A 22,133-nucleotide genomic window follows, 5' to 3' on the forward strand; every position below is an offset into this window, starting at 1 on the left:
TGATTGTGAGCACTGTGAGGTCAGGAATTGGGTCAGTTTTGGTCGCTGTTGTTCTCTCAGCCCCTGCCATGAGGCCTGGCACCTAGAACCTAGTCAACAGATACCGGACTTCTTGATGGTGGTATGTTCACTGCCCCAAGGAAGTGAATGTCAGTGGGTCTGATTCTGCCATCTCACATCTGCAGCAATCCTGTGGGGGGTTTAAACAGTCCCTGTAGATGTTGCTTTTTACCCAGCCTCTCAGCGACCTGGTAGGGCCCACCTGAGAGGGCTGTAGAGGCTTCCTGTTGAGTTGGGCTTGACATGGAAAGTCTGCCCCATAAGCGTTACAAGTTCCCTGGGCCATGATAGTGTCTATGGAGCAAAGCATCTTGGATCCAAATATATCAGGTTACTCCTCAATAAAAAGGAAGTTCTTAGAGAAAATTGTTCTACATGCTTTGGGAATAAATTAGTCTATTACAAAATATGTGAATACATATAAATATAATAAAATGCCAAAGTGACACTGGAAAAATCAATAATTCTACTCAACACTACATATTAAATCAGCTCTTTAATACGTACTTCTAAGGCAGCCATTGCCGCCATATTTAAATCTACCCAGTTGAGAGACATAAGTCAATTGTGGATCCCGTAGCGATTAAGCTTTTTACCCATTAATTTCAAAGCAGTTTGTTTATTTTGTTGCTTTACTTTGGACTTCATTTGGACCACACCAGTGTAGGTGACTGGTATACACACTAGGCAAATCCACGCATACACACCATGCACATACATGGAACACGTGTGTGTGTGTGTGAGGTAGCTTTAGTACCCAGCACAGTATCTGACACAAAGTAGGAACTATCTAGCTATTTTTATTCAACATATCTTAAAAAAAAAAATCCATGAAAGGAAATGCCCTGCTCTTGATCACACTGCCAAAAATAAAAAACAAACAAACAAACGTAAGTTTAGATGACTTGGCAAACATATTTTATTGCTTTAAAGTGTGATTTCTCTGTCATGATATCGTATTATTTTCTGAAGTAAAATGAACAGAGTTGATATGAGTAAGGAGTAGCAGAGGGAGAAATTGAGAACACTTGCGAGACTTCTAGATTTTGTACTAAACAACATCAGTGAAAGAGCAAATCTATGAGGAAGTTTAATTTTGGATATTTTGAATTTGAAGTATTGGTGATATCTATATGGAGATGTCTGGGAGGCAGTGGCTTAAGTTAGAAGATAGAGTTAAATATTTGAGATCCAGGAGTGGGTAGTAAATACAGCCACAGCGAAGCTAACAATGCGGAACCTGAGGAGGTTCGCTAAGTAATTCGGAGGCATATAGATTTATCAGACATGGCCCCTCTGTTCAAGGAGTTTACATTCCTTTCAGGTTGACAAGATATACTTGTCAACACTTGCAAGTTCAAAGTTTTGAGAAGAATAAATGATTAAGGTTAGAATAGTTGCCACAGCCTCCCAGAAAAAAAAAAATTAAGACTTGAATTAGCCCTTGAAAACGGAGTGGAATTTGGAGAGGAAAATTTTTAGAAGACATTCAGGGATAATTGGAGCAAATCAGTCAAAATATTCTTGAAAACACATGGCAAATGCTGGATTTAATCCAAGCTAATTTTACTTCATAATATCAGGTAGAGTTTCATTTAAAGCTCTCCAAGTGTTAGCTTAAGGGATCTTTCTAAAGCAGAACTGAATTGGTGGAAGCAATCAACCTAACAGATTAGTTGTACCCCTCTCTTCCCTTCTTCCCTTTCTCCCTCTTTTCTTTTTTTCCTTCCATCTTTATAATAATATTGACTAATCACCTTATGTGACCCAGGCACTATACCCTCCTATATAGGTGCAATTCTACAAAAGAAATTAATCAATAGAAAACTGTGCCTGGAAATATATCTTAAAGAATGTAGCACGTTACTTTGCAGTCCCTATGTGAAGGGCAGTATTTTTTATTACCAACAGCCATTTTGCTTTGGCTCATTGGTTCAAACCCAAGAGAGAAATTTCCTTCTGTTATCAGGAATGGTTGGGTGTTTCCTGAGCAACTGGTTTGTTTCTGTATTGTGAATACCATGGGTGTTGTAACTGTGTGTGCTTCCTCTTTAAATTAGTTGTGGAAAACTTGGGCTTGGGAACAAATTTGCGGCTCAGATGTACTGAATCATAAACCACAGGGTTGGGACAAGGGATTCAAAAAATCTCAACAAGTGATGCTCATGATTCAATGAACTTAAAAACCACAGCTTTTGTTTCTATTTTTAAGACACAGTTTTGTAATGACTGTTTGGCCAGTGACTGCATTCCAATGTAGCCCCAGGAAGCATGTCCAGTTTACGATCACAAGCAAGGAATTCTTCTGATATTTGGCATACAATTTGCAAGTAAGTTCAATTTTAAAATTCCATAAAGTTAGAGAAGAGTTCTAGAAAGTTAGGAATTCTCTATTTGTAGTTTTAGGGTGTACTTAAAAGAATTGCAGTTATTTACGTTAGTATTTCTTATTATATCAAGCACAAAGAAGGTGCTCCATAAATATCTGAAGAATTTAACTGATTTTTTTTTTTTTTTGAGAGAGAGACTCAGAAAAGTTAAATGACTCAATCAAGGTCATTCAACTACTTAGATGCAGAAACCACTGCTGGTGCTAAGACTCACATTTTTGATTCATAGTCCAATGTTCTCTCTGCAGTACCAGCTCCATAAAGAAAATTGATGGCTCTGTAAATGAAGCTTTTTTTTTTTTTTAAACCACGTACTTAAGCTTAAGCAATCCCACCTGAATCCCCTTAGTTCCCTAGCTTACTCAGCCGGGGTGAAACTGTTAAACAAACCTTCAGTCTACCCGGAGCAGTCATTCATTTGTCCTCAAAAACCGTTTCTTTACTTTTTTTATGGCTACAATCATAGAGGTGAGTGGAATTGGAGAGGAAAGGTTTTAGAGGACATTCAGGGATAATTTCATGAAAATAAGTATTCATGAACATAACTAAAAATTTAAGCATTGATTTTCAGTTGATGGGTCCATGGTTAAGTTTTTGGTAGATCAGAATGTTATGAGATCCTAGCATGTTGAAGTCTCAACTGGGTACCCCTACAGGTTTAAATATTGACTTTGCCATTATCTAGAGCAGTGGTTCTCAAATGTGGTGCAGGAAGGAGCTATTGAACTTTTCATTTATCACATCCTTGTAAAATGTTGTGTACTTTTAATAGCACATGCAATAATAGTATGTGTATATAATCTATATACAGAGATATATAATTTACAAATAAGTATACACATAATGTGGGTTTGTGCCTTTAAAAATGGATATGAATGCATATAAGTTTCAGACTACTGATAGAGTTCTGAAAACTAATTTTTCTATTGTATCTACCTAAGACTACTGAAAGTAGCAAACCACATAGTTTTTTCCTTCTCTCCCTGTCTCTCTCCTGCCCTCCTTTCTTTTTTCTTTTTTTTTTTTTATTCTTCCTGAGAATGTTTTCCAGGGGTGTATCTGCATGTTCAATAAACTAAACTCAGAAAGGTACCACTTACAAAGTTAAACCAATCACCAGTTACAATAGTAAGTAAGCATTTCAGCCATTAGCCAAACTCAATAGCTGTATTGCCATTTTGTCTCAAAATATTCTCTGAAATATCATCCTAATTTCCCTAAATACAAGGAATCTGGCTATGGTCAGTACAGTGTTTTCTTTTCTTTTTTTTTTTTTTGAGACGGAGTCTCGCTCTGTCGCCCAGGATGGAGTGCAATGGTGCGATCTCAGCTCACTGCAAGCTCCGCCTCCCGGGTTCACAGCATTCTCCTGCCTCAGCCTCCCGAGTAGCTGGGACTACAGGTGCCTGTCACCACGCCCAGCTAACTTTTTGTATTTTTAGTAGAGACGGGGTTTCACCGTTTTAGCCAGGATGTTCTCGATCTCCTGACATTGTGATCCGCCCGCCTCGGCCTCCCAAAGCACTGGGACTACAGGCGTGAGCCACAGCGCCCGGCCCAGTCTTTTCTTAAGATCATACACTTAACTTTATATACTTGGCAAGAAACACATAAGGAGGAAGTTTTTGTTGTTGTTCTTTTGTTTTTGTTTTTATTTGTTCATTGACCAGTTATTTTAATATGTTTCTAGCCTACTTAAAAATAAAAGTCAAAAAATCTGCTTAATTATTTTTAAAATGTTTAGTTCACCTTCTCACAAGAGGATTTTCACATATTTAAAAGCATTTTTTCTATAAAGAAATAATAAATCTTTTAGCTGATTATGGAACATTCTAAGTATATAATAATTAGATTTAAGAGGATTCTTTTGGAGATGCAATTTAAAAATTCTAAATGCATGATACACACTTCTGTGAAAAGCATAATAATCACCTATACAATTAGCTAAATGATTCTCTTGAGTTCAAGAATATAAATTGGTGAGTGGCTATCTGCATTAATCAGATAATTTCCATGTTTTACTTCGGGATGTAGACTTTTAAAAATATTGCTTTGCGAGTTTTATTTTAAATAATAACTCATTGAAATGGAAGTGGAAAAGTAGATTTAATCCATGCTTAATATTTGTCTGATTTTTGAAGGATTTAGCACTGTTCCTCAGAGAACCATGGAGGAAAGGTAAAAGAGCCCATCTAGAAGCTTCTTGGATTAGTTTGCTCATTCATTTCATCCATTCATTTACTTAACATTTATTGAATGCTTATTTTGCACCACAGTCATGTATGTGAGCTGTAGACTCATGCATAACAGTTGTGATTGCTGACTTATAGGGTATCAACTTCAAATGATAGACTGACATTTGATAAGAATACCAATGATATCCTATTACATTTATTAATCATTACTTATAATTTGTTTTAAAATAATTTTATTGCACATACTAATAAAATAACCACAACTTCTAGAGCTATGTTTGAGGCCCTATGCTAGTCCCTTTAGATTTTCTCTCATGCTTTTAAATACCCTGCAAGTTGGCATTGTATCACAGTGTGGGAGCTAAGAAACGGGCTGGACTCAGAACCCAGAAAATGTGGCTCGGCTCTCTTAGAATCTGAGTTATCTGAGTGACCTAGAACAAATTATTTCATCTTTCATTGCCGCTGTTGCTCATGCACGATATGGGGGAAACAAAATCATCTATGATTTAAATACAGCTACTGTAAATGTTAAATGAACTGATAATATGCAAAGAACTTAGAACAGCACTTGACACTAAGAACGATGTGTTTGCTGTCACTGTGATTGTTGCTGTTGCTATCTGTATTTTAATTGACAAGAAATAATATACTAGTATTAAAAAGAGAATTATTTACATATTAACTTTGCTTGGGATGAAGTAAAGCAATCCTTTTTATAGAAAAAAATATGATTTGGTCCTTGAAGGTTAGGTAGGATTTCAATTCAAGTAAGAAAATGCATTCCAGGGAGGAGGAATGAAATGGGTATAGGCATGGATATATGATAATGCAAAGCAAGTATAAAAAAATTAGAATTTAGACCATTTGATCCAGCAATCCCATTATTGGTATATACCCAAAGGATTATAAATTATTCTACTATAAAGACACATGCACACATATGTGTATTGCAGCACAATTTACAATAGCAAAGACTTGGAACCAACCCAAATGCCCATCAGTTATAGACTGGATAAAGAAAATTTGGCACATATACACGGTGGAATACTATGCAGCCTTAAAAAGAATGAGTTCATGTCCTTTGCAGGGACATGGATGAAGCTGGAAGCCATCAGCAAATTAACACAGGAACAGAAAACCAAATGCTGCATGTTCTCACTCCTAAGTGGGAGCTGAACAGTGAGAACACATGGACAGAGGGAGGGGAACAACACACACCAGAGCCTATTGGGGATGGGGGAAAAGGGGAGGGAAAGCAATAGGACAAATACCTAATGCATACAGAGCTTAAAACCTAGATGATGGTTTAATAGGTGCAGCAAACCACCATAGCATATGTATACCTACGTAACAAACCTGCATTTTCAGCACATGTATCCCAGAACTTAAAGTAAAAAAAAAAAAAAAAAAAAAAAAATTAGAATTTGGGAGTCTGGCATGTAAGGTATATGGCAATAAGGATACAAAGACCAGATTATAAAGTACTATGGTTTGAACTGTAAAGACAGAGACAGAGCAGGGCAGGTGTGTGTCTGTGTGTGTATGTGTGTGTGTGTGTGTGTGTGTGTGTAGGCACGCATACACAAGTGCACATGCATTCATTCACACTGGAAAATTCATTGACCTAGATAACAGTTTGACTCTCAAGTTATTATTTTCTTTATTTAATTGTCCTCATATAATCTTAGCACTTATCAAAAGCTGATCTGTAAAGAAGCTTTAGGAACAAAGGACATCACCTAGGCACAAATAATCACTTCATTTATGTTAATAGCACCCCAAGTCAGGACAGCAGCTATCAGTTAAATAGACCAAAAATTAGACTGAGATCAAAATTACTAGCCCAAGCATAGTATTAATTTTCTGATTGATGGTGAGTAGGAGAAAACTACTGGGCTGAGCTTCAGCTGTATTTCAGGGAATCTGTACATTTCTTCTAATTTATAAAGTATAATAAATGAATTACCAAGAAGGATTAGTTGTCAGCTAGAAGACAGAGTGTGAAGGATGAAGCATTCCTGTATTCCTCTGATGTCAGTTGATCTATTAAATTAACAAGCATATAGATAGATTATTTAAAGATCAATTTAGCCACGAATTGCTTTCAAATGAATACATCAGGCATCAAGCCTTTTCTCTGAGATCGTTTTGTAATTGGAATACATATTACACACAACTTCTCATCACAGGACTCAAGCAGTTTCAATCAGGAGGCTTTGCTCTTTCTGCAAAGTGTGTGAAAATCAAAACTGAGCAGATCCACTTCATTATGTATAATGAGGAGATCTGTAGTTACTCTAAGTAATCGCTGAAAAGAATTGCTAGAAAAATACTCCTTGCTCACATCACTGGCACTGGGCTAACACTTGTCTCTCAGAAAATCTTTTCAGCATGAAAGTTTTGGAATTAAGTTCCTAATAAACTTAGAAAGTCCAACAGCTGTGAGTAATTATGATACAAGCATATCAATCCATGTGCAAACAGATTTATTCGGTAAGCTCCAATCCTCTTGCTAACCCTTCACTGCAATAATTAAGCACACTCTAATGAGTTTGTTAGTAATTTCCATATGATTTTCCTCCTAATTATTATTTGAGTTGCCCATGTTTATAATACTTAGTAATATCCTTAAAGTATCAATGGTGAAGACACAATTTTGGCTGGTGTATTAATTTGTATTTCCTTATTCATATGCTAAATAAACCAGGAGAAAACATTCATTTAAAGGTCAAAATTTTTGGAATAGGATTTTATGTGTGTGTATGCTCATTTCTTAGACACTTATTCAATACCCATGAAGCAAATGAGTCATCTTAGCCTAAATCAGGTCATGTCTTTCCCTGCTTAAAGAACTCCGAGTTCTTTTTTCTTTTTATTTTTTTATTTTATTATTATTATACTTTAAGTTTTAGGGTACATGTGCACAACGTGCAGGTTTGTTACTTATCATGGCTTTCAAATACGATTCTGACTTTCTCTCTTACCACTTGCTACACAATTGGCTTCAGAATACTGACCTCCTTCCTACTTCACAAAAAGGCTAAGCTGGTTTATACCATAGGGTCTTTGAACTTAGGACAGTTATGCCTGGAATATCCTTTTCCCATAATTTTATGTAGATGGCTCCCTTTTATCATCCAAAAGGGGTCCAGTCAGATATCACTTCATCAGGGAAAACCTTGACTTTTAGCTGAAATAGAGCTTTAGCCAGCCATTCTCTATCATCTCACCCAATCTTACTGTTGTAAAAAAACCCATCACTCTCTTAAATGAGCTAGTTGGTTTATTCACTCCTCTTTCTTACACCTAGACTCTAAGCTTCACTGTTTTCCTAAAACAGTGCCTGGTACATGGTAAATTCTTAATGAATATTTTTACAATGAATGATTTGTTGAATGGATAGCTGGAGCAGGAAGGAATGTCAGCTATCTGATCTACCACTCAGTTTATAGATGAGTAAACTGAAGTATATTTGCATCTATGATTTGTCACCAAAATGACACAGCCTGATAGTGCAGTTCTAGGAAATTATGTCCCAAGCTTCCTGACTCCTGGTCCAATGCACTGGTCGTCCTGCTGCCTGCCTTCACTTTTTTTCAATCTGTCTGGTTGTGGTTGTTGAGATATATGTTTACACACGATATGTACTTGGGCACCATTTAAAGATGGTGAGAATCAAAACCCTACCAACTTCAATTCTTTCTAGCTATATGGACAAGTCACTTAACCTCCCTGGACTTTGGTTATCTCATTTCCAATATGGGTAGTAGTCATATACTAGCTGTGCCCCACCAGGCAAGAGATTGTGAGAAGCAAGTAACAAAACAAATTGCAGATTTGCTTGGTATGGCCGGGCGCGGTGGTTCATGCCTGTAATCCCAGCACTTTGGGAGGCTGAGGCGGGTGGATCATCTGAGGTCAGGACTTCAAGACCAGCCTGGCCAACATGGCAAAACCCTGCCTCTAACTAAAAATACAAAATTAGCCGGGTATGGTGACACATGCCTGTAATTCCAGCTACTCGGGAGGCTGAGGCAGGAGAATTGCTTAAACCCATGACGTGGAGGTTGCAGTGAGCCGAGATCATACCACCGCACTTCAGCGTGGGCAACGAGAGTGAAACTCTGTCTCAAAAAAAAAAAAAAAAAAAAAAAATTATTTGGTAAACTGGAAAAATATATCTTGCAATAATAATTAAGACCCAGATACCACTTAGTAACACAGTATAAAGCAGAAATTAATTCTTGTTACGTACACTTTTAAATAGATTCTGACACTGAAATTCCATAGATATCACGTAAGGCATTGTTACCTATAGAGAAATAGAAACAAAAAATAGAAATAGAAGTGTATATATATATAGATAGATATATATATATATATCTATATATATATAGATAGATAGATATATATATATCTATATATATATATATATATATATCTTTCTCTTAAGCTTACTGGTTCTCAAAGAGTGGTCCTCACATCAGCATATCACCACCACCTGAAAACTTGTCAAAAATGCAAAAACCCTGACCAACCTCAGACCTGCTGAAGTGGAAACCCTAGGAGTCAGCTAAACAATCCATGTTTTATCAGATCCTCCAGGGAATTCTGATGCCCACTCAAGTTTGAGAACCTTTGTCTTACATGATTGAATAAGGCAAACAAAATAACTTTTGTAATTAATGAAGCCTTACTGTGCCTATGCATATGTTTATAGAAGTTCATTGCAAAATCTAAAAGTTAATACTGCCTCAAAATCTAAAAAATTAAAATTGCATCAGTACGTGTCGCCTACTTATTTTCATGGCAGAAGGCTCGCAGAACCAAATAAACCACGGGGAGTAGTTATCTATAATGAGATGGGAGACCAATAATTTATCACCTATATATCATGGCTGATTGCAGAAGGAGGTCATTATAATTACAAAGACACTCCTTCTAATTAGGCAGTTCAGTGAGGAAGTAAGGAACTTATCAAGATGGTTCAGGAAAAAGAACAGCAAAAACCACATTTGGTTTTTGTGAAAAGATGGTCACTGGTGTTTTCTCCCAGAATTTGTTGCATTTCTCAAACAATCCTTCTGGAATTGACAAGGGAACAGAATGTACGGATGTAACGGCTTACTCAATCTTACAAAGACAGTAAAAGTTACTGAGCATCAAAATCAATTTTAATCATCAAACAAATAGGTATTAGAGTCAAATCTGTCCACTTCACTTAGAACTCACTGAGCATGGGCTAGTTAGTCAACTTTCTCTGAGCTTCAGCTTCCTCATCAGTAAAAAGGGAATTATAAAACCTGCTTCAGAGAATTGTTGCAAAGACTAAGTAAAAGTGCATCTAAAGGACCCACTAACATACCACCATGCCTGGCACAAAAATAACACTCACGGCAGAGCGTGGTGGGGCTCATGCCTGTAATCCTAGCACTTTCGGAGGCCGAGGTGGGCGAATCATGAGGTCAGGAGTTCGAGACCAGCCTGAGCAACATGGTGAAACCCCGTTTCTACTAAAAATACAAAAATTAGCCGGGCATGGTGGTGCGCACCTGTAATCCCAGCTGCTCTGGAGGCTGAGGCAGGAGATTCGCTTGAACCCAGGAGGCGGAGGTTGCAGTGAGCCAAGATCATGCCACTGCACTCCAGCCTGGGCAACAGAGTGAGACTCTGTCTCAAAAAAAAAAATTTTATATATATATATATATATATATATATATATAAAATAACACTCACTTACTGGTGGATTACCACTTTCATCCTCCTTTAGGTAAAAAGCAGCAAGTAGTTCTCTTTAAGCCTTTTTCTCTTCGCTTACTCTCCGTTTTTCTGAAATATCAGGTATTCAGGGAATAAGGAGGAGACAATGAATGTGAGAAGAGAGGCATGATCTCAACATATAGCAACTTAAGTGTCAGCATAGATGGTATTTACAAAATGAGCCCTGTTCTGCTGAGACAACAGAACACAGTTGACAGAAGGACTTAAGTAGCTATCCCAAAGATATATGTGACACATAAGGAGACTCCTTTTCACTCCTCCTCCTCATCTTCCTACACACAAACATATACGTTTGTTTTTTTATACACACACACTCATGCGCACTAAACTGAATCTATCGTGAGCCTTTATTACCTATATGATGTGAAGCCATTGTTTCTTATCATTCTTGTGAAGTATAATACAAGTATCATAGCAGAGCTTAAAATCAAAAGACTTAGAAAGAAAAAGTGTAGTAGAATTGTAAAAGGATTGGACATAGAGAATTCTTCAGTGGAGGAAATGCAATGCTTGGCTTTAACTCAGTGAACTCAGAGAAGAAATCAAGGACTAATCTTGATATCATTTGCATATGCACACTAAGTTTCTGCATAGACACCAAGCCCCCCTTAGCATGTTTGTATGGATATAGTATGTAAGAAAGGGGAACAGTGCAGGGATCATGTCTTCTTTGGACGAGGGTGTTGGAAGTTGCCCCTACGTGTAAATCACAGGACACAGCAGTGCCACAGTGCTCAGCGGATGTTCCCACCGCTCACTGCAAAGGGGATGTGACTTTGTAATGACACCACAGCAGAAAGCTTCTCTCAAACAGCCTGCCCTGGAATTATTGTTAAATCATCTATGTATTAATTACAGCTCCTGGGTTTTCTTTTTAACAGTTTTATAGAGGTATATTTTATATATCATAAAATTGTCCATCTGAGGGTACAATTCAATGATTTTTGGTAACTTTACTGAAATGCCATAACCACAAATCAGTTTTAGAGCATTTTTGTCCCCCCAGTAAGATCCTTCATGCCCATTTATAGTTAATCTTCCTTCCCACACCCAGCCCTAGGCAATGACTAATCTGTTTCCTGTCTCTATAAATTTGCCGTTTCTGGATATTTCCTACCAGTGGAATCATGCAATATGCGGTCGCTTGTGTCTAGATTATTTCACTTGGCGTAATCTTTTTTGTGGTTTAAACATGATGTAGCCTGCGTCAGTGGTTCATTTTTTTTCCACTGCTGAATAATAGTCCAACTGCTTCTGTTAAAAATAAAAAAGGATATAAATAAATGAATATTTATTTATACCTCTATAAAAACTGAAGGGTAACACATTTCCAGTGAAGAGTAAGATCCAGATTCAGAGTCCAGTTTTGTTCTCCGGATCACACAGGAAGACTTGCCTGATTATACTTTCTTTCTCATTTATTTGTTCATCTTGTGAAGAAAACATCATGTCAATGTTGACTTCCCTACATCACTTAAAAATAATAATTTCACAATAGATTATTCGAACCCTAAATGGTGGAAATATAAAAGCAATTTCTGGCCAACTGTGGTTAAAAAACAAAGTTCTAGGCATTCATTTCGAGGGTGCTATGATGCAAATACGTGTTAAGTAATGCAATTGAGTTAAAAATTATCATAGTATTAAGATGAGCCATAAGAATCTGAAAATAAGTAGAAGATTCATTACTTTTAATATTTGGAAGTAAATTAATTCAGTATCACATAGTTTTGCTGATTTCATTTTTTTCATATTCTAATATCGTATCAGAAGGATTGCTGCAATATTTACATATTGTCTTTGCTGCATGCAATATAGTTACCCTCTCAAATTATCCACCTGGATCCATTTATTTTCATAATGGGCTTCTTTGGAAGTTGAATTGTGGAATGTCATAAACGTTCAGGGAAAGCATGCCACTGTGGACTCAGAAATTACATTAAAAAAGCTTCCAGTACACATGCTAAATAAAAATGGGCCCTATAAAGTTTATTAACTAAGCAAATTAAACAAGCTTGGTAATAGGTGTTTCACATGAAATTCCTGAAGCAGCATAAATGTACTTTGCAACCTGAGGCCCTTGCTATTCTCACATAACATGTGGCTTTTTCTCTTTTCCCAATTTCTCTTCTAAGTGAAGCAAATGCTTCTTTCTTTCCCTGGGATGAGAGGAGTCCTTCCAAGGATAGTGTGGATTTCAAGACTCAAGCAATTCCAAAGTGTTGAAAAAGAGTCAGTAGGTATATTTGTAATGACAAAACAATAATAGTAAGGGTGGTGACATGCACTTAGTAAATGGTAGCGACTATTTAGTGTCAGGCACTCTGCTACAGACATTATGAGGCCGGAATAAGATAAACGCCTCATGACATAGCTTCTACCATTGTTCCCATACGGCAGATAAACAAACTGAGGCTCAAAGAGGTCAAGTAACTTATCCAAAATCACAAAACTGAGTGTCAGAGCAAGGACTTAACTCTAGCTCTGTGTAATCTTACAGCCCATGTTCTTAACAATCATGTCTTTCAAAATGACAGGCACAAGACCTGTCCCTTTCACTCCTGCTGGTACTCAATGACGTACAGTCATGCGTCTTTCAACACCAAGAATATGTTCTGAGAAATGTGTCATTCGGTGATTTCATCATTGTGGGAATATGCGAGTGTACTTACATGTATCCAGGTGGTATAGCCTACTACACACCTAGGCTGTATGGGATAGCCTAGGCTGCGCACCTGTACAGCATGTTATCATGTTATTGTACTGAATACTGGAGGCAATTGAAACACAATGGGAGGTATTTATGTATCTGAACACAGAAAATGTACAGTAAAAATATAGTATTATAATTTCTTGGGATTACTGTCATACATGTGGTCTGAAGTTGACTGAAGCATTGTTATGTGGTGCATGACTGTACACTAACAAGTCAAGTGACCCCTTAGGACTTAGTCTATTAATCTAAAGGATGAGAAGTACATTCTACATCAGGTGTCTTTTCTTGAACACAATCAAATTTTCATTTTCCCAATCTCTTATAATGACTCATGACTGGGTGAAGGAGGAATCAGTGCAAATTGCTTGTTGGGATGGAAACAGGTGCTAGAAGTGAGGAAAAAGCAATGTTCAAACGCAAAGGAAGGGTGGAGGAGGAAAGGTGTGGAGTTGCCACAGGGACTCATAGCAAGCAACAGTAAAATCCAGCTTGGAAATCAACCAGAAAATCCCCCTCAATCTCGGAGGCTTCTTTCATGTTCTTTACAGGAAACACTTGTGTGTTCCTTTCCCTTTGTCAGGGACATATAATTGAGAAAGCAGAGAGTTTTTTCTTTGTATTTTTTCCTTTTTTTTTCAGTAAACATGAAGGACTAAAGGGAAATAGACAACAGCACTTTTAAAGGATGCTTTTTCGTAAGACTTTCAGTGGATGTTATCCAGTAAATAAGAGTTTCACAGTATGTTATCAATGTTAGTTTGGAGAAGGAAAGGTCAAAAAGTTAAACCTTGATATCTTTATCTTTTCACAAAGGTTATTTCTGAAGGAGCTATATGTAAAAGGAAAAACAAAAGGCAAATATATACACACACCTATATATGTATATGTGATGCATATATTACAATATAGTTCTTCCAGTCCTAATTATATGCGTGATGCTGGGCTTGAGTGTCTATTACTTTTTAAACTACACTTGTGCTATTATTTTTCTTATAATAAAATGAGAAGAAATATGGAATTCTCTCTGGGTCCCCAGATTGCTGTCACAGCCAGCTTAGTTCACTTTATATTATCCACCTAGCTCCAGTACACACCTGAATTTGTGTCTCTTGCTCCAACACAACATATATATATAATATACACACACATATATATGTTTTCATATATATGTGTGCATATATGTTTTCATATATAGTGTGCATATATGTTTTCATATATATGTGCGCATATATGTTTTCATATATATGTGTGCATATATCCGTTTTCATATATATGTGTTTATATACGTTTTCATATATATGTGCATATATATGTTTTCATATATATGTTGTTATATATATATATATGTTGTTTTGTTATACATATGAAAAACAACAAAAATCCTTTCCTGTGTCACTTCAGGTAATGGGTTTCACTTTGTAACTATTCTGCAAAAGGTTTGTGTTATTATCCTTGGGTATTATTTTCTGATGGTGTCAGTGAAATGGGTCATTATTGAAGCACTGGCTTACTTATGAAAGATGTTATTAAATACTGCGGAAATACGGTTATTTCCATTAAAATACCAAAAGGAAGGAGAAATATAAAAATATGAGAGGTAGTTCTGAGGAAACCAAGCTGAACCTCGGAATATGAGACAATTGGTACTAAAAGGGGTTGTTGGGACTAATTTTTTCTTGGTGGCGATCCTGCTTTGCTTCAGTTGGACAAACGCTATGGGTCAAGAGACACAAATTCAGCTAGGCAGGTAATATCAATGCGTGAACCAGACTGGCTGTGATAGCAACCCGGGGACATAGGGAGAATTCCCTATGTCCCCTCATCTTATCATATGAAAAATAACAGCACAAGTACAGTTTTAAAAGTAATAGACATTCAACCCCAGCATTAGGCATATAATTGGGAGTAGAAGGACTACGGCAAGCCAGATGGCTCATGAAAAGGACGCAGCTATAATTCAACTCAAGCCAATTGCTCCTTCCATCTTTTCCGAAAGTTTGGGTCAAATTCTAAAGCAGGATAACAGTTGTTCGCAGTTGAAAGGAGAGAACGCAGCAATTGAAAAGCCATTAAATACCCGGATAGGATTTGGAGATGTGGGACAATTTCTCTACCTTGTTTATTTCTTGTAGGTAATTTGGAACTCTCATGGGTTCCAGGAGTTGAGGCGTGATGATACCAAAGATGGGACTTTAAATGACTCTGATAATGCTATGTAAGGTGGTTTGGAATAAGGAAACCAGCCCTAAGACATTACAGTAGAAGTAGACTGCAGAAGAGACATAAATATAGGTATTAGCACAATAGCTTTGGAAACGACCAGACGGTGGGGAGGCTGGTGGAGTTGATGGATCCACGGTGGGGTTAAAGATCCAAGAAAATAGCCATTTACAGAGACTGTTGAGAAAGATGACTCCACTGACAAAGCAGGACCATAAGAAAACGAGGATGGCCGGGCGCGGTGGCTCACGCCTGTAAATCCCAGAACTTTGGGATGCTGAGGCAGGTGTATCACCTGAGGTCGGGAGTTCTAGATAAGCCTGACCAACATGGTGAAATCCTGTCTCTACTAAAAGTACAAAAATTAGCCGGTCGTAGTGGTGAGTGCCTATAGTCCCACCTACTCGAGAGGCTGAGGCAGGAGAATCACTTGAACCCGGGAGGCAGAGGTTGCAGTGAGCCGAGATCGCGCCATTGCTCTCCAGCCCGGGCGACAGAGAGACTCAGTCTCAACAAAAAAGAAAAGGAGGATGTTGCGAAGGGAAGGTGCTGAATTCATTCAGCATTTACTGAATTATTTCACAAGGGGCAAACATTCTCAAGGAAGAGGGAAATTAATAATGCACAACTGCCCTGGAGGTGCCCCATGGTCTGACCCCTATCTGTAGGAGGTGCTTGTAAGTTCAGTTTTAGATAGTTTGAGCTCAAGACACTGGTAGAACCCTTGCCAATTTAGAAACTTCATCCTTGTCTTGACTTTCCCTCTCACTTATATCCTACGTTCAATCTTTCGGTACAGTTTCACTGCAAGTCCCCCTGAAGTTTTGTTTCAAAGAGTGCCTGGGGCACAAGCTCTGTAAAAGCTTTGGGTACAGATTTTCTCTGTCCAAAAAGCAATCCTCAGGACTTGCTACGATACATCCCTACGTGCACTCACCTTTGTGGAAAAACACAGAAGCCAAGCAGTGATATAGATGAAAGCATGGGGAGCCGAACTAATCAAGTGCATTTTTGAATGTCATATTAAAATGCCTTAGTAAGAGCATCATGGGAAATGACCCATTCTGCACAGAGACTGACCAGCTTTGTCAGGCTTATGCCCAGCACCTGGCTTAGACAAAGGCTTAGACAAATACACATGGGTATTTATCATTATGCAAAGCCAGTGTGTAATGCTTTTTCTTTTTATATTACAAAAAGTATACACACAAAAATTTTTTAAAAATATAATAATTAGGAATTCTACTGTTTGTTGATATGCAAAAGAAGGGAATTATCTTTTGCTCACTATATGTCAGGCACTGCTCAGTTTTTCTTTACCACAGTGACCCTGTTTGGGGATCTGTTCCAGTAATGGGGACAACAGGACTGAATATTAGAAACCTAGATCATCCTAGAAAATCTGGACCATATGGTCACGTACCTGTACCTTCCTCATTTTCTCCTAACAGGGCCTGGAAACTCCAGCTAGTTATTTGGAAGTCTGTTTGATGTCAGTCTCCAGTGAGAAGCGATGCAACTGTTCTCTTGCTGCAGTCGAATAGATGTCTGTCTGAGAAAGAGGGCGGAGGGTGGAAGAGGTGCAGGGGGACCCTTCACCACGGGCTTTGATCTCCCTTGACTCCTCCTGGGAGATCTCACCTTTTGATGTTGGGAATCAGTTAATTACTAGTCAAAATTGGTTTGAGGGACTAGGAAACAGTTTGAAGGCTCTGTTCTCAAAATGCCTGTACTTTGATCTGAGGAACTTTCGGGCAACTTTCTGAAGCATCTCAGGCAAATGACAAGGGCTCAGTCTGTGGCCCCTCCCTAGCAGCGGCCCAGATTTTGATCCTCTTGTTCTACCGTGGTACCATCCTGATGCAGCAGACTTCTTTTCTCTTCAGAGCTCTGTGGTTTCATTGGTAGTGAAATGATGACTTTTAGGATTAGATTGTTAAACATCTGTCACACCACAAAGAGTATGTAGCTCAATAATTCCCTCTTTAGGTCTTAATTTGAAACCACCACCTCTCTTTTCTGAGCAACACCTGATTAACGCTACCATGAACTTTTTCTGAGCAACACCTGAGTAGTGCTACCATGTCTTGCAACACAAACTTGATTTGTAAGGCACTATATTAAGTTAGTGGGTTAGAAGTCAAATCTCCTGCCTTGCCTTTGCTGGTGCAAGTTAACATCCCCCAAGTTGACCTAAAAGGCTGCAAAATGCTTCAGGGGTTTGATGGGCAGGTGGTGCTGGAGAACTCAGCTCTCTTTTCTCATCCAAACAAGGCTACACACCTGGCACCTTGCCTAGCAGTGGAATTCTCCTAATGGACACGTTCCCCTAGTCTAAGGCTCTTGCACTGCGACCATACCACAGGGCTGACAAAGAGATAATTTTCAGTGCTCAGAAAAAGAAAAACACACACACACAAGTCTTTTGAGACTGTCTTTTTTTCTTATGTCATGGCCTATTATGGCATTTTCATTTTAATTGCACATGAAACCCATTTAAAGCGGTGGTGTAATGGGACTGTTCCTTTGGAAAACACAGACAGGAGTGATATGGATGTGTTTTTGAGGAGTCCATTAGTTACTCAGACTATCATCATTGTGTGCCTTGAGGGTTCTAACAATGTATTAGGTGTCTAAGCAAATGTAATATATTTGATCCTCTTATATGTGAATCCGTTGTCCTCCTCCTATAAGTAGTAGATTCATATCAAAGTCTCTGGCAACAGAGTACTGCTCAGTATTTCAAAGATAAAATATGCATTCTTATGCATGTACGTTTTCTAGTTTTTCAAATGGAAATTGAGCCATATAGATAAAGCATGCGTACATTGAGACTCTGGAATTACCTATTGAAAAGAATGATTGATAAAGTGGTTATTGTGGTCACTTCACTCTTCCCACCTCCACTTTGGAAGACTTAGACAGCCTATACCTCAAAGAGTTTTAGAACTTCCTGATTTCTGTAAGTAAAAATGTCAGTTCCCAAGGCCAGAGAAATAAAGCCACAGGGTCTTTTTCCATAAAATAAGCTGCATTCCCTGGGTCTCAATATCTGTAGTCTTCTGTAGGAAGCAGGTTTCCCAACTAAAAGAATTTCCACTTTGCTTTGACTTTCTCTGCTGTGGTCCCTTCCTCATTTAGCATACTTTGTTCTCTATGCATAATTGGAAATTAATTTTCTAATTAGGTTCTTCACATTTATGAAGTTGTTTGATGGGGTGTCGGTTCTTATAACATGGCCTAAAGGCTAAAGGAGAGGTAATAATTCTTTTTTTCTGACTTTGCCCCTAATTCAGCTAAGGTTCTTAGGAAATATATTTAACTTTTATGAGATCCCCGTAATACATCTTTAATGCTGATCTACCTTTGAAAGGTTGTTAGAAGAGTGCTAACTAAGGCTTTAAGACTCATTATGATACAGTTGATTTTATTTGTAATAGTTGCTGAAACAAAATGAAGCCATTTCTTTGGCAACATGAAGGGTATTTAGATAGCTACAAGTAACAACAACTGCAGAAAATAAAACCAGATGATACTGGGAGACAAAATAACATTGAACTGATACTTGAGAAGCAGAAGTGACCCTAAAGATTAAAAGGCGAGTATTTTTACTGTGAATATACAAGTAGAACTAAATCAGGTATGAGCTGTATGAGTCCGTCACCTGGATGTTCTGTGACTTGTTATATAGAACTTGAGTCTATGGTTCAACACTCTCTGATCTGTGAAGGCAAGCCAGTATAAACCAATGCATGTAAACAGTCTGTTTCTTGATTTCAGTACAAAAGTTGAAAGATAAAGCTAACCATTATATTTGGAAGTGAAAACTAAATTCTGGAGTCACAACTTCTACATATGTCTCGGATCATGTTACTTATTACTACAGGTACAAAATAGCATCCACGTGAGGAGAACAGGAACCAACATTGCACATTGACAAAAGAACATCCTCATTTTATAGGAAATCATGTCATCCTACTTGAAGTGTGGCTGAAGAAAAACAATTAGATGAATACTCCTCAGCAGTCTCCAAATAAAAACTACCTTGCACACTAATTTCCATTGTGCGTCAATATCCTTATTTGAGTTTGCCATTCATGTATATGTCACGGCTAGGCAAAAACTGTAAGAACAAAGTGTAAGGCTGAATATATGATGATTAAAGGTAAGTGATACTCAACCTCAGAAAAAATATTTGTCTGACTCTTGACTCACTCTTTAAGTTACTTTCTAGGTTCTGCACAATGGAAATTTGTGTGCAAGGTATTTCTTATTTGGAGGCTGCTGAGGAGTATCCATCTCATTTTTTTTTTTTTCTTGAGCCACACTTCAAGTAGGATGACATGATTTCCTACAAAATGAGGATGTTCTTTTGTCAATGTGCATTATTGGTGCCGATTCTCCTCACATGGATGCTATTTTGTACCTGTAGTAATAAGTAACATGATCCTAGAGATATGTAGAAGTTGTGACTCCAGAATTTAGTTTTTACTTCCAAGTCTAAAGGTTAACTTAAGATCTTGTTAAGTATCAGCATACAAAGAGGCTACATGGTAGAATGGGAATATCACTCTGCCCTGTGGGACTCAGGAGGCCTGGTCTGTGTGTCCAGCTCTAACTCTAAGTGCTTTTGTGACCTTGGACAAATTATCTAATCTCTTTGGTCCAATATAGGTCAAAGAGGTTCTTTCTGTTCTGAACACACGTAGCTTCCAAGTTGTTATCTATCACATGCATTACCCCAAGAAATTCTGGTCACTCCAACTTCTTGAACAAGATATACTGAACCCACCAGAAGAGAGTATAGCACAGTCATTAAGAGCACATAATGCAGATGGCATATTTGGTTTTCATCATTGCCACCTCTCTCCGACTACTTAATTGTCTTAGCCTTAATTTCTACAGCTGTGACATGGACTAACGATCTTATTTCCCTGATCTTTTTCTCTTTCCCTTGCTATCTTATGCTCTTCCTTACAGTTCTTAATGGTAGGGTTTTCTTTTGTTGTAAAGGTCTAGACAGAAGACCTTGATAAACTAGACTATGCCAAGAGTGAGGAGTCATGGATTATGGATTCATCTTTGGGACTGGAAATTACTTGACCTTAAATGCACTTTCTCTATGGCATCCAAAGTCATCTTTTAAAAACGTAAATCAAATCACATTATGCCTTTGCTTAAAAACTATCAATAGTTTCTCACTATACTATATTTAGCATAAAATCCAATCTCATTACCACATTTAACAATAAGTTTGGACTTATTCCTTGCTTTTTCTTCTTTTTTATTATTTTTATCCTCTTCTATAACTTCAGTCTCCTCCTCCTTCTCTTCTGCCTTCAGGAGGAGAAATCTGTAGCTCCAAATGTGTGCTCAGTCCCTTCTTGCATTTGCAACAGTGAGGGGAACACATCCCCCTTGAATTCCTGGTCAGTATGTCCAAGCTGAAATTCATCCTATCCTTCCCCCAGACCACCAAGCAACTGTAGCTTCTGACTTCTGTTAGTAGTATTCCTATTATTCCAGGTAACCAGCCTTACAGTCTCATTCCATTTGACTTCTCTCCATGTCTCTCTTTCCTTAATTGCTATCCTTTCTATGTATGCCTTTATTTGTACTTCCCTTTGCATTTCTACTGCCGCAGTCATCACTCACATCAGGTCCTTCGGACCTGAAATAGTGAAATAATATTCCTATGAGTCATCTAACTTCTCCCTCTTTCTCTTTTATTACAGGTTAAAAAGCTACAAGATTAATTTTCTGGAGTACAACTCTGATCATTTGATGTCTGGGCTCCCAACATTAGCTATGTGATAAAGTCTCAACTCTTTGGCTTGACTTTCAGAGTCTAATGCAATCTGACCCTGATTACTTTTCTAGGCTAGCCTACTGCTTTTCATATATTATTCTATTGATTCATCTCTTCATTTTTCTCAACAAAAAAATGATTGAGGACCAACAGTATACAACATCCTAGTGATATGCTGAACAATACAAACATGAAACTTTGCAAAATAGAACAGAGGCCAAACACACACCCAGACAGACACACACACACTCACACACAAGTATTAAGTGGAATAATAGAAGCAAAGAATGTGATGGAAAATAGAGTAACAGGGAAGTAATTTTATATATTTATTTATTTTTGCTTTTCTTCGAGATGGGGTCTCCTCTCTTTCACAGGCTGGAGTGCACGGGTGAAATCACAGCTCACTTCAGCCTTGAACTCCTGGGCTTAAGACAATCATCCCATCTTGGCTTCCAGAGCAGCTGGGATTACAGGCACAAGCTACCATGCCTGGCTATCTCTATTTAAGTAACCCTTTTAAGTAACTCTTAAAATATTCTTGCACTTGACCTTAGTTGGGTAGCTTACTAATTCTAAACACTACCTCATCTTTCCCACTTTTTTTTCTTTTGCTTATATTTCTTCTTTTCAGAATGTGCTGGTTTTTAATATTCAATATCTGGTCCATATTTAAAGGCATACTTATTGAACCTTTATTTTTGCCTACCCAGTGTCTACTTTCCCTGGCTCCATCTCTTCCAAGCCTTCAGCCAAAGAAGTTTGAATGAGGATTGAGCCCTTTTCCAGGGGTGGGTCATGTGACCTAGGGCTAAACCAATCAATACGCTACATTTCTCTGGCTATAGGGATTGGTTCTGGGGTGGCATGTGACAAGCTAGGCAAACAGCTAATCTGAGGGCTTTTGAAGAAACCACTGGGAAGAAGGCTTTATTCCTGTTGAACTTGCAGCTGAAAGG

General features: G+C 37.9%; 1 protein-coding gene across 8 annotated transcripts in view; it reads left to right on the forward strand.

Annotated features, from left to right (window-relative positions):
- TENM2 (teneurin transmembrane protein 2) overlaps positions 1-22,133 on the forward strand; it is a 1,186,617-nt gene that overhangs the window by 558,307 nt on the left and 606,177 nt on the right. The window contains exon 2 of one of the 8 annotated variants that reach the window (XM_063665338.1): positions 2,273-2,390. The exons of the other annotated variants lie outside the window; for them this stretch is intronic. The gene's annotated coding sequence lies outside the window, so the exon portion shown is untranslated. The remainder of the gene's footprint in view (positions 1-2,272; positions 2,391-22,133) is intronic. 8 annotated transcript variants of the gene reach the window in all.

This window comes from Pongo pygmaeus, chromosome 4 (genome assembly GCF_028885625.2).
Source record: "Pongo pygmaeus isolate AG05252 chromosome 4, NHGRI_mPonPyg2-v2.0_pri, whole genome shotgun sequence".
Taxonomy (NCBI): domain Eukaryota; kingdom Metazoa; phylum Chordata; class Mammalia; order Primates; family Hominidae; genus Pongo; species Pongo pygmaeus.